Source organism: Lonchura striata, chromosome 6 (assembly GCF_046129695.1).
Source record: "Lonchura striata isolate bLonStr1 chromosome 6, bLonStr1.mat, whole genome shotgun sequence".
Lineage (NCBI taxonomy): Eukaryota > Metazoa > Chordata > Aves > Passeriformes > Estrildidae > Lonchura > Lonchura striata.
Window position 1 is genome coordinate 55,260,281 of NC_134608.1, and position 14,577 is coordinate 55,274,857.

At 41.8% G+C, this 14,577-nt stretch overlaps 1 long non-coding RNA gene across 1 annotated transcript in view; it reads left to right on the top strand.

Annotated features, from left to right (window-relative positions):
- The first annotated feature begins 1,439 nt into the window (after window positions 1-1,439).
- LOC116183766 (uncharacterized) overlaps window positions 1,440-14,577 on the top strand; it is a 37,660-nt gene continuing 24,522 nt past the window's right edge. Inside the window, exon 1 of the long non-coding RNA XR_004148461.2 lies at window positions 1,440-1,634. This is a non-coding gene — a long non-coding RNA (uncharacterized LOC116183766). The remainder of the gene's footprint in view (window positions 1,635-14,577) is intronic.

The window sequence follows — 14,577 nt, forward strand, 5'->3', positions numbered from 1 at the left end:
TGGGCACCTTTACCACCTTCTGTAGTACCTATCCTGTTTTCAGCGCTCAGCCATATCCCTTTTGACAGGGGATAATACTTTGGAAGAGCAAACATTCACATTTCTGAACACATAATCAAAAATATGGCAACAGAGCCATTAGTGAACCAAGGTATATACCCTTTTGAACAAAAGTAAATTCAAAATAATTCCATTAAGTCAAGTCAAGGGAGAACTTACTCTCCCTGGTAAGTAACATAATACACTTGGCTGTATGATTCACTGTGAACAGTTCAGTGAAAATGTTATCTGTTTTGTACACCCTTCCTTTTTATTTTCTCCATATTCCTCTTTCTCTTCCTCATCCCCTTTTTAGCCTTTTCTGCCTTGTGATGCCACACAGAGAAGACCTAAGAATCAGAGTAAGACAGAGTGATAAAGGATAAAAACAAGCCACTGCCGGAAGTGCAGGAGATGGTGAAATACCAATAACCCATGTTGATATCTGACATGGCTAACAAAAGAAAGGCTCATTTCTTTTTGTCTGGGTTCCTGAGAGTGCCCCTTGCCTGCTCCATTGTACAGTATTGCCCGGATAAAATGCAGCTGCAAGAGGGAAAAGGTGACACTGATCCTGCTCTAAATAGGAGTCAGTGCTGTGGTCTTCACTGCAGTGCCTGAAAGGATGACATACTGTTGCTGCTGCAGGACAAAGTTCATGGAATATCAAGTGTTGATAGTCTGTGCTCAGAGTCTGTAAATGTATGTACAAATAGGTCACATCCACAGCTGGCATCTGTCTGGCTCTAGATCTGGTCCAGTGAGTTTCTAAAGAGTAGTTCACGACAGACCATTGAAAACTTCCAAAGAAAGTCCCAGGGCACATGACAGAAATGGCCAAGTGGGACAGCACAGTAGAAGAAAGAAATCCTGTGGGTTCATTTCTTTAAAGCATAGAAGTCATTAATCATTTCTATTCCTTTCCTTTTGAAACAGCTGCCTGCCTGCATTTGCTAAGTAACTGCTTTCTAACCACACAGCAACTAAATTGTGGGGCCCAGAATGCTCATGCTTCCAGATATTAATAAACAATTTCCCTCCTTCACTGTGTCAATGAAAGCACGTTAACATCTGGTTTTGGTAGGGAAATAAAATGCTGATGGTTCCACGCTTTATGAATTCCTTCCCCCCAAAAATCTTTCTTACTGCTTATCTTCTCAAGTGAGGCTCCAGAAGCTCAAAAGCTCGGTGTGAAAAATCTCAGTGGCCTTCTACCTGTCACCTGCGGTTCAAGGATGTCGCTCGTTAGGAAATTGAGAAAACCATCTCTCCAGTCGCGCTCGCCTGCTCATCTTCTCGTGGAAGTGAGCGACATTTCCCACGTCCGCCCGTTCCCTGCAGCGGTCCGCAGTTCTCCCGGCGGGCGGCTGCAATTAGCGGAATGCCAGCCAGCAGGTGGAGACGCACGAAAGCAATCCCAGCCTGCTTTGACACCGCATTCCCACAGCCCCGGCCAAGCGCTCCGAGGGGCCAGAGCCAGAAAATATCGCTATTGGCTCCGTGGAAAAGTTCAGAGCTAAAAACCTTGGATTGCTGACAGGACATGTGACGGAGCAGCCCCGGCTGAGGAGCCGTCCAGCACCTTTCATGTCTCAGTGAGTCGCGGAGGGAGGGAGGCTGGGGGCTGACTCTGGCCTGACCTTGGTTCATTCAGTGTGTTCAGCAGCTCGGAGCTGCCTGTCAGCATCAGCTGTGCCGGGAGATGCGGGAGCCACACGCGCGGCTCCGGGCCGGGCGCGGTCCCTGCCGGGCGCGGCCCCGGGGCTCCGCCGCCCCCAGACCCCCAAACACATCCCCACCCTTCGGCTGCAAAAGTGCAGCCCGGGACGTTGTGAAAACAGCTCCGCTTCCTCTCTTTAGCTCACAACTCCTCCCACCCAGCGTTTCCTCTTTCGGAGTGGAAACGCCATTGTGATAGCTATTTCTGAAATGTCCCTGCCAAGATCGGGAAGTGCGGAGGGATAGAGGAGTGTGAGGAGGGGGACAAGGTAGCTTGGGAGTTATTCTGCGAGTGGGGAAGCTATCTACACGACTTTGGGAGCAAATCCAGGGATAATTCTGTGTCATCTTCAAGCCAGTGGTTAAATTTCTAGCTCTAATCTCCCTAGAAATGATAAGAAACTGCAGTGCTGGGTCTGCAGGATACCTGATGTGAACTGATTGACTTCGGTGGAAATAGGCACACAGTGGAGCCAAGCCTAAATGACATGCCACAGAATGCTGGCAGGCCCTTCTCTTGCACCAAAAATGATTGCTCAGGCTGTGAAAGACAAATTTTAAGTGACAGCACATGTCAGCATCTACACATAGGTATGGTAGGAAAGAGAGAAGGAGATGGTATAAAATCAGGAGAGCTTTGAAAATCACAAAAATCACCTGCAAAGATTTTGAGAGATTTCAGTGTTTGAACACATGATGCTCTGTCAAATTATGTTCATTGTGGAGACAGCTGAAAATACAGTGTCTTGTTTTACAGCTCCAGACCCCCCCCCCCTCCCCCCCAACTCTTCATCATTTGCGGTAAGTTTACTGGAGCTTGTTAATTTTCCTTTAAATGAGAAAAGCTCTTCAAATTTTGAAAATCCAGTTTCAGTGTTCCAAAATAAATGTGTCTTGAAGCTTTTCCATCCCCTTGGACTCTTCTCCTCCCCCTCCACACTGCCTCTTGCACTTTTGTCTTTGGAGAGCAGAGTTTAATATGCTACTGAGGAGATAGCCTGCATGCAAAATCCCTCAAACATAAACACACTTCAGGAACAGATTCACCCCACTGTGCTTCCAAATGTGGAAACCAACATTCCATCTGCACCCTTATCAGCTGGTCAATAACTGGGAAGTTGAATGAACATTCCTTAAAATGAAGATTATGAAAACATACATTACTGCTCAGCAATGATTGCCCAGCTTCCCAGCTCTCTCTGCTCAAGAGCAGTTGAGCTCAAAGTGGCTCAGGCTGGGGACTTTGAGAATGCCGTGCAGGAATTTGTCACACTGAGCTGCAAAATTCTCTTCAGGTGACCTCTCTGGTGGTTAAGAAGCCCTGTGTTCATTCAACTCAGGTATTACTCTGCATTTGCTGTCTTTTTAAAAGTTTGTTGTATCTTACCTTATAAATTATACATCATTATAAGAGATGTTTTTTAAAACCTGTCTCTGATTTTCCACTCAGGTTTGCAGCATTTAGATGATATCAATGACTTCTGAGCTGTCACCCTGACAGAAAAATCAGAGGCTATGTGAGCAAGCTTGTCACACACCCTGCCTGGTGATAAAGCTAGTTATCACCATTATTCTTTGACCTATTTTTTGGCTTGTAAAATGACTGGGTGTAAATTCCCAGCCAGAAACTGAAGATATTGTTTATTGATCTATTGTATAGGATTGCCTTGAAAGAGTTAGCATTTGTCTTAGGTGACTCACAGATTGCTCTGATGAAGGATGTGTGCTTTGGTTTGCTCTTAGTGCATCTCCCTTGCTCTCTATGTCCATATACATCCATAAATATATTATATGTATACAAAATAATTGGTTTGCTTTCATGACATACCCTTTAGACAAATCCTTTGATTTCTATGGGGGATTGTTTTTTAAAGAAACACTGTTAGTTCAAGCAAAAGCTACTGAGGCAGACAGAAAGAAACGACCAAAAGTATTTGAAATAGAGGACAGTTTATTACTTAGGGCAATGGGATAAGGGTGCAGGAGAGTGGAAATTCAAGTGCTGAATCATGTGGACGTGCTTAGTTTGTAGTTCGTAAATTGTTTAATCTATGTGGTGACTCAGTTCCTTGTTTATGACAGGAGGACAAAGCTTAACAGCCTTGTTAATAAAATAAAATCTATGAATCCATATTAATTAATATGGACATGAAGGTGATGGCAACTTACTCAGAACTTACCCAGTTTATCTATTCCAGCCAGACCTTGCTGCTGGATGTAATTTTGCATCCTGCCTTAAACAATATTCTGTTGAAGATCTCATAAAATGTTGGTCTCTGTGGTACCTGTTCAAACTAAAATTAGGTCCTCATTGGGTTGTGACATAAGACAACAAAATTAAATTGAAGATGTAACTCCACATGTACAGTTTTTGGGCAAAACACCAAAGCAGTTGTCCCAGAACAAAATAGGTCTTTAACAGAGAAGTCTTTGCACCAATCAAATACATTAATGAAGGAATACAATTCTTTGAAGGATCAGTTTGAAATGTATTTTGGAAGAACCTAAATTTGCTATACAAGTAGTGTTCAGCTGCAGGGTATGGATCCTTAAGATCTACTTCCAGAGAGTATCAGGTGCTATTTAACATTAAATAAGGGTTTTCTCTCAATCTGAAGTTCAATTGCCCGTATTTTCTCTATCCCACCCTTAGTTTCCTGAGTCACAAGGATGTATCTTGTACCTGTATATTAATGGCAACATTTGGTTTATGTTACAAACCTCTCTTCCCACAAGTACGTGGTGGTGTCATGTAGAACGCACATTCCCATAATCATTTCATATGTTTTCAGTCTTATAAATAAAGTTTATATAATGAAAATACAATATAATTATACACATGGGAGTTCTGGTTTGGAAGAGGTTCAGCAGAATTCTTTGATAAAACAAGCCCCCGACCACAAAAGCTGCATGCAGTGATTTGACAGTCAAACATGTATAATCACTTACTCTAAATTAAAGGCAGTGTCACCACAGTAAGAGCAGCACACTGAAATCCCTTCTGTCACTTTTGGCCAGCAAGTGACAAATACTGTAAACCTAACCAAAATGTATCTTTGAATAAACTTTGAGGAACTTTTTCAAAAGGTCCTTGGGGTGGCGGGTTATATAAGGAAATGGGAGCCCAAAATATCTTTTTATACAGGGTTATTTTATTATACTAATTGACCTCTCATCAGCCTGGTCCTTTTTTATTTTTTCTTTTTTGCTTTGCACCAATTTCTAGTACCCAGAAAAGGATAATTTTTTTTTTTTTTTTCAGAGGAAAAAATCATCTCATTAGGCAGAACAGAGATGTCAAAATCTGTGAAGTACAACATCCTGTGGTTAGGTGGGACTTGCAATTTGGTGTTCCTGCCAATATCTCTCCCCAAAACACATTAACCCTTTTTCACTCCACCAAAACTGCCCCTTTGAGCAGAAAGTTCGTGGGCAAGATGCTCCATGGGTACAGAATTTTGCAGCTTCTCTGAGAGCGGCAGGATGATTCTGATTTACACCAGATATGGATCTGGTTCACAGCATGTCTCAGTCTGAATTCACAAAGCGTGGAGTAATGTGAAACAAGGAAGTGACTTTTGTGAAAAGCATTTTGGAAAGGAAAACCAAAGATGATGGATGTACCACAGGGGCAGAGGGAGTGGAGCCTGCCTCAAAGAAGACCTTGTAGAGCTGCCAGCCTTGCCACAAAATGGGCTGCTGCCCTCAGAGAGGAGGGGAAGGTTTCTCCAGGACAAATGCAGCCACACCAAGCACCCTAATAACCACTTTGTAGATATTTTTATGTACCGTCACATCAAAACCAGACAGAACTTCCAAAACATTTGAATTTGACCCATCACTTTTTAATGGAAGGAGGAGAAGGAGAATGGGTGGGAAGAATAGTCATTGTGAACTGCCATAACACTGGGCAGTAAGCCATGCTATTCAACAAATGAGACAATACATTAAAAAACAAAACTCTGTTTTCAGGGGCCTTCTATATATATCAAGAGCTAGATTCACAGACCACTGAAGTTAATGGGAATCTTTCCTGTGACTTTAACCAGCTACTGGCCCTGCTATTACAAAAGAGGAATTAATATAAGTTTGCACTTACTTAGTGTCTCGATTAGAAAATTGCAAATACTACATCAGGAGTTAGTTGCTAATTGAATCTAGCTAGTCAGAATGCACACTCATTTTGCTCACCTGTCTGTAGTGTATTTTATTACTGGAGCTATTAGCATAAGCCAGTAGCAGAAAAAAGATTTTTTAAAAGACAAAAAATGCACATGATGGCAAGAAAAATAGTTAATAATTTGTGTTCCACCTGACATTTAAAGCTCTGCAAACATAATTAGTTGGGGTTGGAGGGGGGAAATCTGATTTTCAAATGTTGGATACCTTTTTATAGCTTCTTTCTGTTTCTTTCCCTCTGGAAGCAATTAGTTCAATTATATTACAAACCTTATGTCTTCAGCTATGCAAGTGACCATATTGCCATTCCAGTTAAATGTGCAGCAGTCCTTTGTGAGGAACAGGATTGTTCATTTCCATAGGAATTTAGGATGGGGAGAGTAAATCATCCTCTTCCTGATCCAACAGTGCAAATGGAAAAGGTGACCCTCCTCCTTTTGCCATGACTTTGTTGGAGGTCCTGCCTTCACCAATCTGCTGGCGAAGAGGGCAAGATGAAACTTTCCAAATTACTTAGCTGTGCAAAGTTAAATTTTCAATCTAATTAGGGGAATTAATTTCTCCTGGGAGCTGTAACAAATTTTACCCAAGTTAGCTCATCAGGAAAGACTGAGCTGTGAGGGTACCTGGGACAACTTGCTGTTTCCACAGGCAAAGAGGGGCAGTCATCAGAGAAATGGAAAAACAATTCCTCATGCCCACTTAAAGGTATTTCTTCCAGGATGTTCTTGGACAAAATTTCTGTAAATACACAAGACAGTCAGTAGATCCTTAGACCTGTTCAGCAAAGCTCTCTTGATCAAGCTTAAAGTGTGCATAAAACTCAACGGTTTTCCAAATAATCTTAATCATGCACTTGCTTTTTGCCAAGGCCTTCCCTGATATGGCTGGAGTATATCCAACAGTATTTCTCTCTGACTCCGGGAATTTGAGGCTGCAGCTACACTGATTCCACCAGATCACAGAAATACTTGTGTTTTCCTTCACCTATCACTTCTTTTCTCTCTTATATTTGTGACCTCATTAATAGAAAATCGATATTTAGTGTCATTAAGGATCAGGACTAAAGACATTTGTGGAGGAGAACTTTGTCAGTGAGCCAGTCACAGCTCAACTAAAATGATATTCTGGTATTTCTACAGTACAGGAAATGGTTGTATCACTTTTCCCCTTCCTCTCATATGTAAATCCAAGCATATTTAATATCCTGGACACTTCCACTTGTTAATGTTGGCAGCAAGTGACACTGCTGACCTGGAGTTATCACTTGACACTGGGAAATCAAATGGCAGCAGTAAATTAAGGTGGCACTGAAGTTACTGTATATATTGTCATTCCTTCCGTGGCAATATGTGCCAATAAAGAAAAAAATAATAATTCTCCTCATCACACTTTGTGTAAATATCACAAGGATAATGTCTGTGCTTCATCCAAGAAATGCCAGCTTCAGCAATTTCAGTGTAGAAGACTGGAACAGTTAATATCCATTGAATTCTACACTTAAGTACATCTGAAATACCACAGATGTAGATGTTACCACTTTTCATTCTTCATGGCAAAAAGGTTTTTTCTTTTACTTTGACTTTCCTGTCTTTCTGAAAGGATTTTTTTCTCTCTCTCTCTCTCTTTTTTTTTTTTTAATTGGAGAAGAAATGTTTAATCTCCTTGTTTAGGGCCAGCAGTAGTTCCTCATCCAAAAGCCAGTGCAGAAGTGCTCACTATATCCAACTGACATTTTTTTCTCTTACTCAGGTAAATGTCTCAGCACGTGCTGAAATTTAAATACAAACTTTAGCTCAAATTGGGGTACTTTACAAAGCAAAATCCTAAATTGCTCCTGCTAAAAATTTTGGAGAAAAAATGTAAGGAGAAGCTCAGATAATTGCTGGGGAAAGTAGATTCCTGGAGAAAGGCAAACAATCTGGCTCCCTGTTGACTTTGCCTGGGTCAAAGGGAAAAGTTGAGTCACTGGCTTCTGCTTACATTTTTTCTTTCATCTTATTGATAACAGGAATATGAGTCCAGCTCTCCAAGGTTTTCTGTCTGAGTTCCCCCCTTTGCTTGCCTGCCTTCCCAAGACCAGTCCATTTCCTCTCTTTTATCTTACACTGCAACTTTCAGCTTTGCTTTTCAAAGAGGCTTGAGCTGACTCTGTGCAGAGGTAATGGCTGCTTGAAGGAAGAGCTAAATGTTCATTTATAAAAGTATTTTGGCACATGAGTAGGTAAAAGGGTCCCAGCCACACTGCAGGAAAACAGGCATTTTCATTCTTCCTGTTTTTCAGCAAGTCCTTGGAATAAATGATTTGATATTTGGAAAATAAAGAGGCGCCTACATCTCTGTTTCAAGAGCTTCATGGATGGGGATGGTGTAGAAGTTTCATGATTATCTTATATAATTTGGCTTCATAATTGCTGATAATGGTCAGGGTTTCCATGCAGGAGGAGATGTTCAAGGCACCAGCAGGACCATGGATGAATGCCTGACGCCAAAGGCAGGCCCTTCAAACCCAGCGCAGCTCCATGGTGATGTTCCAGCAGCATCTCTGTGGCACTTCCTGGGAAGGACGTGGGGCTGCTGGATGTGGAACCACTGGTGGAGGTGAGACAAGCTGCTAATCCTGAGCAACCCACACACACCCACTGCACACCCAGCCAGACTGAACCTCCAGTCCTCAGCCTCCTCCATCTGCTCTGTCGATCCCTTTTGACTTATCTCTTTTTTAAAGGCAGCGATTATGCGCAAATCAAATGAGTCTGTTTCTTTAGGTCCATTAATTATTACATTCCATTTACATTTTCTATTTACTTTTTCCCTTCTCTATGGAAGCTATTGAAGGTCTGACGATTCAGAATGCTCTGGGAACACTGTGTGGCTTTCCTTCTTGTTTGCCCATTGTAACAGAGCTCATTTTTCAGTGGAGGTTTCCCATTATTTCCAGGAAAAATGTGGTCAAACCCATGTACTCCCAAACCTTTTGATCTCCTGAATCCTCTTCATATCCCAGATAAAAAAGTCAGTGATTAAGACAGAGTTCCTAAAAGGACACATAGTCAGGTTTCCCTTTGACCAAAATGGTTTCCCAGTGAATCAAACCTTTCTCAGCTCATGGGGGGGCCTGACAATAGACCCTGAAAAGATGGATAGAGCAATTGTCCTGCTTAGTGATCCACGAAAGGAAAGGGGTCCTTAGTGAAGGGAGACCTACACTAAGTCTGACCTGACACTGCAGGAGTAAGACAATGAAAGGTCAAGGAGACTAACAAGAGGAAAAATGCAGACAATGGGTGCTACAGCCAGCACACAGCTCCTGCCATGCAGACTATGGGGCAGCAGCCTTAACTGCCTCAGACATGTGAAGGACAACTGAAGCGGAAAGAACTTGAAGTTTCCTTCTTAAGAATTGTGGCCCAGCATCTCCAGGATTTACCCAGGCCTCACAGAGAGGTCAAAGTGATGCAGCTAGGCCTGAGGTGAATGGAAAATAAAGATTATCTAATTGGGGAGGAGAAAAATATAGACGTATTTTAGTCCGAACTAAAAGGGCAACTACTTGACGGGATCTGCAGCAAGTTCCCAAGGCATTTTGTGGGAGGAACCCCACAAAAAAGAGAAAGCTTTTGCCTACTTATTCGAAAAACTCAATATTGATATATGTGGGTCTTGCAACCATCATATTTTCCTTCTGCATGAACAAAAGATCCGTAGTTTACAGTATCTGGGGCTCAGCTGAATTTCCTTCAAGCACCCAGCAATTGTTTCTTTCTATGTATGAAAGAATCCTGGTCCTTGTCATCTGTCTGAAGACAAAAGGAGAAATCTCTGTGGCTTCTGCAGGCATCTCCATTATAATTTCCTGTAGCTGGGCCGTACCCTCCTGAAACAGCCCCTTCCTCCTTGGGTCAGACCCAAGTGCTACTTTTGAATGAGTACACCAAGAAGACACTCTTTAATTAACAAATAATATTTTAAAAGCTTCATCAGAGGACTCAGAAAGAAAATCTACCTCAATTATATTTGTCATAAATAGCTGAATGTTTTTTCCATTCTAAACCACATTTTTCATCTTTCAACCAGATCTTTTGACACCAGACACGAGCAATGAGGTTTGTTAATTATTATTTCTGTGGCAGGAACTGACAGGTGGAATAGACATTTTCTTACCCATAAAAGTAAAATAAAGTGGTATTTTAATACTTGACAGGTTCAAGTAAGACAATTTGCTCTTCTTCGGAACCTTGCACTTTCATAACATTGCTAAAATCAGATATAGCTGCAGATAGAAGGAATCGGGATGGTAGTGTTGGTTAGAGGCTGGCCCATGGAAGTTAAACAGTACACCTGTATTTTACTCCCAAGGCAATTGCTGGCTTGTTGTATGATTCCAGACGAAGGCCTAGAGCTCCTTCTGGCTCATCCTCCCTGCCTGGAAATCAAATCCTGTTTCTTAAGGAACTTTTTGGATCTTGAGTTAGAGGTACAGCAGATTATTACTTTCACCTATGTATTCTATTCTATTATCAAAGGAAGTGAAAATTTAAGAAGCATGTTTTGGGTTGAGGAATGGTGTGAATTTCAACTTGCATTAGACTGCTAATGAAAATTACAATTGAAGAGTAAAATACTTCTCCTTATTCTGAGATGATGGCTGAATCAAACCCAAATTCCTTTAAAGGCCATCTCAATTAGAAACTATTAGGTAATTTCTTTGGAGAGTGGAGAAGGGGGTAGATGATATTCCTGCTACAATTAATGAGGCTTTTATAAATGAAATTATCTCTGCATTCCAGTGATGACCCCAGCCATGGACGAAAGCTGAGTTTCCCATCTGACCTCTTGTTTTAAGTTTCCACCTGTGTAACTCTGTGTTGTGGTTATTAACTCTCTAGGGCCTGTAGGTGAGCACAACACTGAGAGAAAATGAAGGATGGAGCTCTCCTTTAAGGAACTTGCAGTTTAAGGAGCATTATTCCCAGAGCTACCTCCATTTGTGCTGGAAGGAATTCCCCTGGAGATCAAATTCTAAAGTGATGACTGCTTACAAAAACCCAGAGCGGGAGGGAGGGAGGTATTTCTGCCGTGCTGGAGGAGATAATTTGTCCAAACAAAGAGAGATAGATGAGTGCTCAGGAACGTATGGTTGGGCCAGGTCTAGGGGCTCCTCGGGCCTTTGGGCTGAAACACTGACAGCTGAAGGCAGCACCCAAAGCAGGTGAGGAACTCAGGCAGATCCCTCATGGCAGGCACTGTCCCCAGGCGCTCCCCGCTGCGCCTGGCGGAGCGTTTTCCATCAGGAAGAGCTGCTCCACCCAGCACGAGGGCCAGGACCCAAATTTTAGCTGCCACACATACTGCAAGTGTGATTCATGCCTCCAAACACGAGGCAGGTGCTTAACTAAGATCCAATGAATCGTGTTCTGGAAGTGCCTGGTTTTTTCCCAGCGACTTTAGCTCAGATAGAGGAATGAAGAGCAGCTGAAGCGTGGTGGAACTGCTCCCACAGCATATGCCTGTTATCTCAATATTTCTGATTATGTTTAAACACCTCACAAGATCTGGAAGGGAGTGGTGACTCTTCTAATAATTCTGCTGGTCAGGGTTTTACAGTGTGTTTTTGTATAAAAAAATAAGCGATGTCACACAGGTGCAATTAACCTGTAAAAAACAAATAAATCTGGGCTCCTTCTCTGTAGGCAATAAGGACCCCTGTGAAGCTCTTTTCTGATTATCACAGGTTTTTAATTGAGTTTAATTAGCCATTAAAATAATTTCCCAATGTTTATAGACTATTTTTCCTCACTGGAAAATCAAGATGATGTATTTTTCCAAAAGATATGCTCCAAATCAAACAGGGATTGATTCCAGGGGACTTGGGAGACTGATGCACTCACACCCATCCCTTGCAGCCTTCTCACTTCCAAGCAGGTAATGGGAATCTCTGTGGTTTTCCATGCAGGATGCTGGGGTGAAGGAACAGGTTGGGATGAAGTTGGAGGCTCCTTTGCCTCCAGACTGACTGGATCACAATTCTTTTAGGGGTTTGTATCAAGGAATATTGTCAAACATTTCTCAGAAGCACAGAAGTCCTTAAAATTAATGTATCAGAATTATCTTTGTTCATTCAATGTTCATTTTTCTTATTTCCAAATTTTTCCAAGGCATATAATGAATGAAATGAAGACCCACTAAATTATTTTTTTAGAGGTGAAGAGCTACAATCTTTAATGCATCCCAAAAACTCGGTTTCATTTCTCACCAGGAAATTTTTTTTTTGTTAATCAAAGAGGAACTTTGCTACATGGAGCCCCAGTTGGAACATTTAAATCCAGTTGGATCTGAGGATACTGAACATTTTGCTGTATTAAGTCAAAAATTTGGGCCAGATACTGCAATCAGTCTGCTCTAGATTGATTGGAGCAGTGTGAGTGTCAGTGTGAGTGCCATATCTAGGTCAGCTACAAGATCAGGTAATTTTTTACAGGAGATATATTCTCTCAGAATATGTTATGATTTGCAGGGCTCCCACAAGGCCATACCCCAAGCATTTAGTGAAATAATGTGCAGATCTAATTCTGTTTTATTCAAAAAGGAGGAAGCAATGGCAGCCACAGAACTGATTTTGCAGCTCTGCAGTTCTGGTGTATAAGGAAACAAAGAGTGCAAGTTTCCCCCTACATGAACACAGCTACAATAATTGCTTCAATTTTGTGAATGGCCACCAGCTTTTGGTCAATACCTGGCATTAATAACACTGTCAGGATTACCCTGATTAATGGAGAGTAATTCATGCCAATCAGGCAGCCTGTGAGGTGGCCAGTGCCATGTTAACCAGCTCAGTTCTTCTCAAATATCTCCTGACACTGTGGCCCTTTGTGAAAGGACAAGACCAAGCAGGACAGTAAAAATTGCTGTATAAAGGTTAATTACTCACATGCCTGCTCATTTTCACTGTTACCATTTGGTTCTCTTTCATCTCCCTGCTTGAATTTGCTGTTTTCTTTGCTCAATTCTCAATTTGCCCCTTCACTTGCTGTTTTTTCACTGAGTACAGATCATCTCTCATTACTGATCTACCTCTGCTGACATCTTATAATTTTTTAGCACCTTCCACTTACTTATTCTGATATTTTTCCTGCGTACTAACCCACAAAATGCCTCAATAACCTCTCTGAGTAAGGATGGCTCTGTCTGCTTCTCCATGTAGGTCAGCTCCACTGAGCTGGGTTACAGTTCATGACTTGCCCAAGGTTACACAGGAAATGTGTGGCAGAACTCAGAATGGAAACCAGATTTCGCGCTCTCCTGCCTTAACAACAAGGTTATCCTTTTTCTTTGTGATGCTTTTGGGCTGTTCCTATAGATCTACACATATGTTTCAAATGAGTTAAATTTCCATGAACTTGGTGCTTCGAACAAAAGTTGGTGGATAAACGACAAAGGACTAAATTATCAGGAAATGGCAAGAGCTGCTTGGAGATTTGCATACCTGGTCACAGTAGTTGTGCACATAAATAACTAATTGATTACATGCATAATCATAGGAATGGCGCGTGCAATCTTCTGAAAATTTCAACCCAAATTCACAGAAGGGTAACTGGAGAAAAGAAGTTAAAAGTTTAATTTGATTCACATGCCTGGTGAGCATGGGCTTGAGCCACAGAGCATGGTGTAACTAACTGGGCTAAGGTCTGGTGTGAGCAGCTCACAGACCTTGCTGAACGTGTGGTCACCCTGATAAACTATCTTAAAATGGGTTTTAATTTGTGTTTTCCTTCACTGAACACAATACTGATTTGCCTCTCATGCCCTTTAGGAAAACAGGTAGATATGTTCACCACTCTCTTGTGTGATTTATTCATCTTGTCTTTTTAAAGCAAACACTATTAGGAAGTCTGGGAATTTTTAAGACTCTTTCCATTTGCCAGTGACTTGAAAACTGGACCCCATGATGAAAATTGAACCCTAGGATGAAAACTGAACACCCTGATGATTAGAACTTTATTAAATAAAACTGCTAAGAGATGAGATGCTGAGCAGTGGCACAAAGAGGGATCCTCAATGTGAGCATCCCCTGAAGAACTCTGCACAGAACTCCACATTCTGCTTGCCAAAATAAAATGGTATGAAAATTTGCATTTTGAAAACTCCAGTGGTTCCTGTCTGAGGGGCAGTTTCACAGACTAGAGAGTAGACAGAGTAATTGCCAAATACTCTGCTGGTGTAAATCAGGAAATTATGTGTGTGTCCCAAAACCTGGTGCTTTACACCCAGGGAGGATCTGGCCTATAGCTTCCACGGTGGCAAGAGAACATGTTTTCATTTGCAGCGTGTCAGGGACAGATAGAAATGTCTTTAAGCCTGAAGGTCTTCAGTGCTGGGTTTGTGTTTTTTTGCTTCATTGACCCCGTTGCTCGCTGATTTGATAATGAGAAGAAAGTGTGCTGTTAACAGCTCCAGAGCAATGTGCTGCAAATTTAGGGAAATGAAAAATCTTTAACAAGACCTGAAAGGAAATCATTGATTTATGGCAGGAGCTTCAGTTAAGCGTGGATTAATTAAAAAGCAATGCAAAAATGAGCACGGGTCAAGAAATGAGCAAAGATTGAATTTTGCCAGGAGCAGGACCGTGAGCGGGCTCAG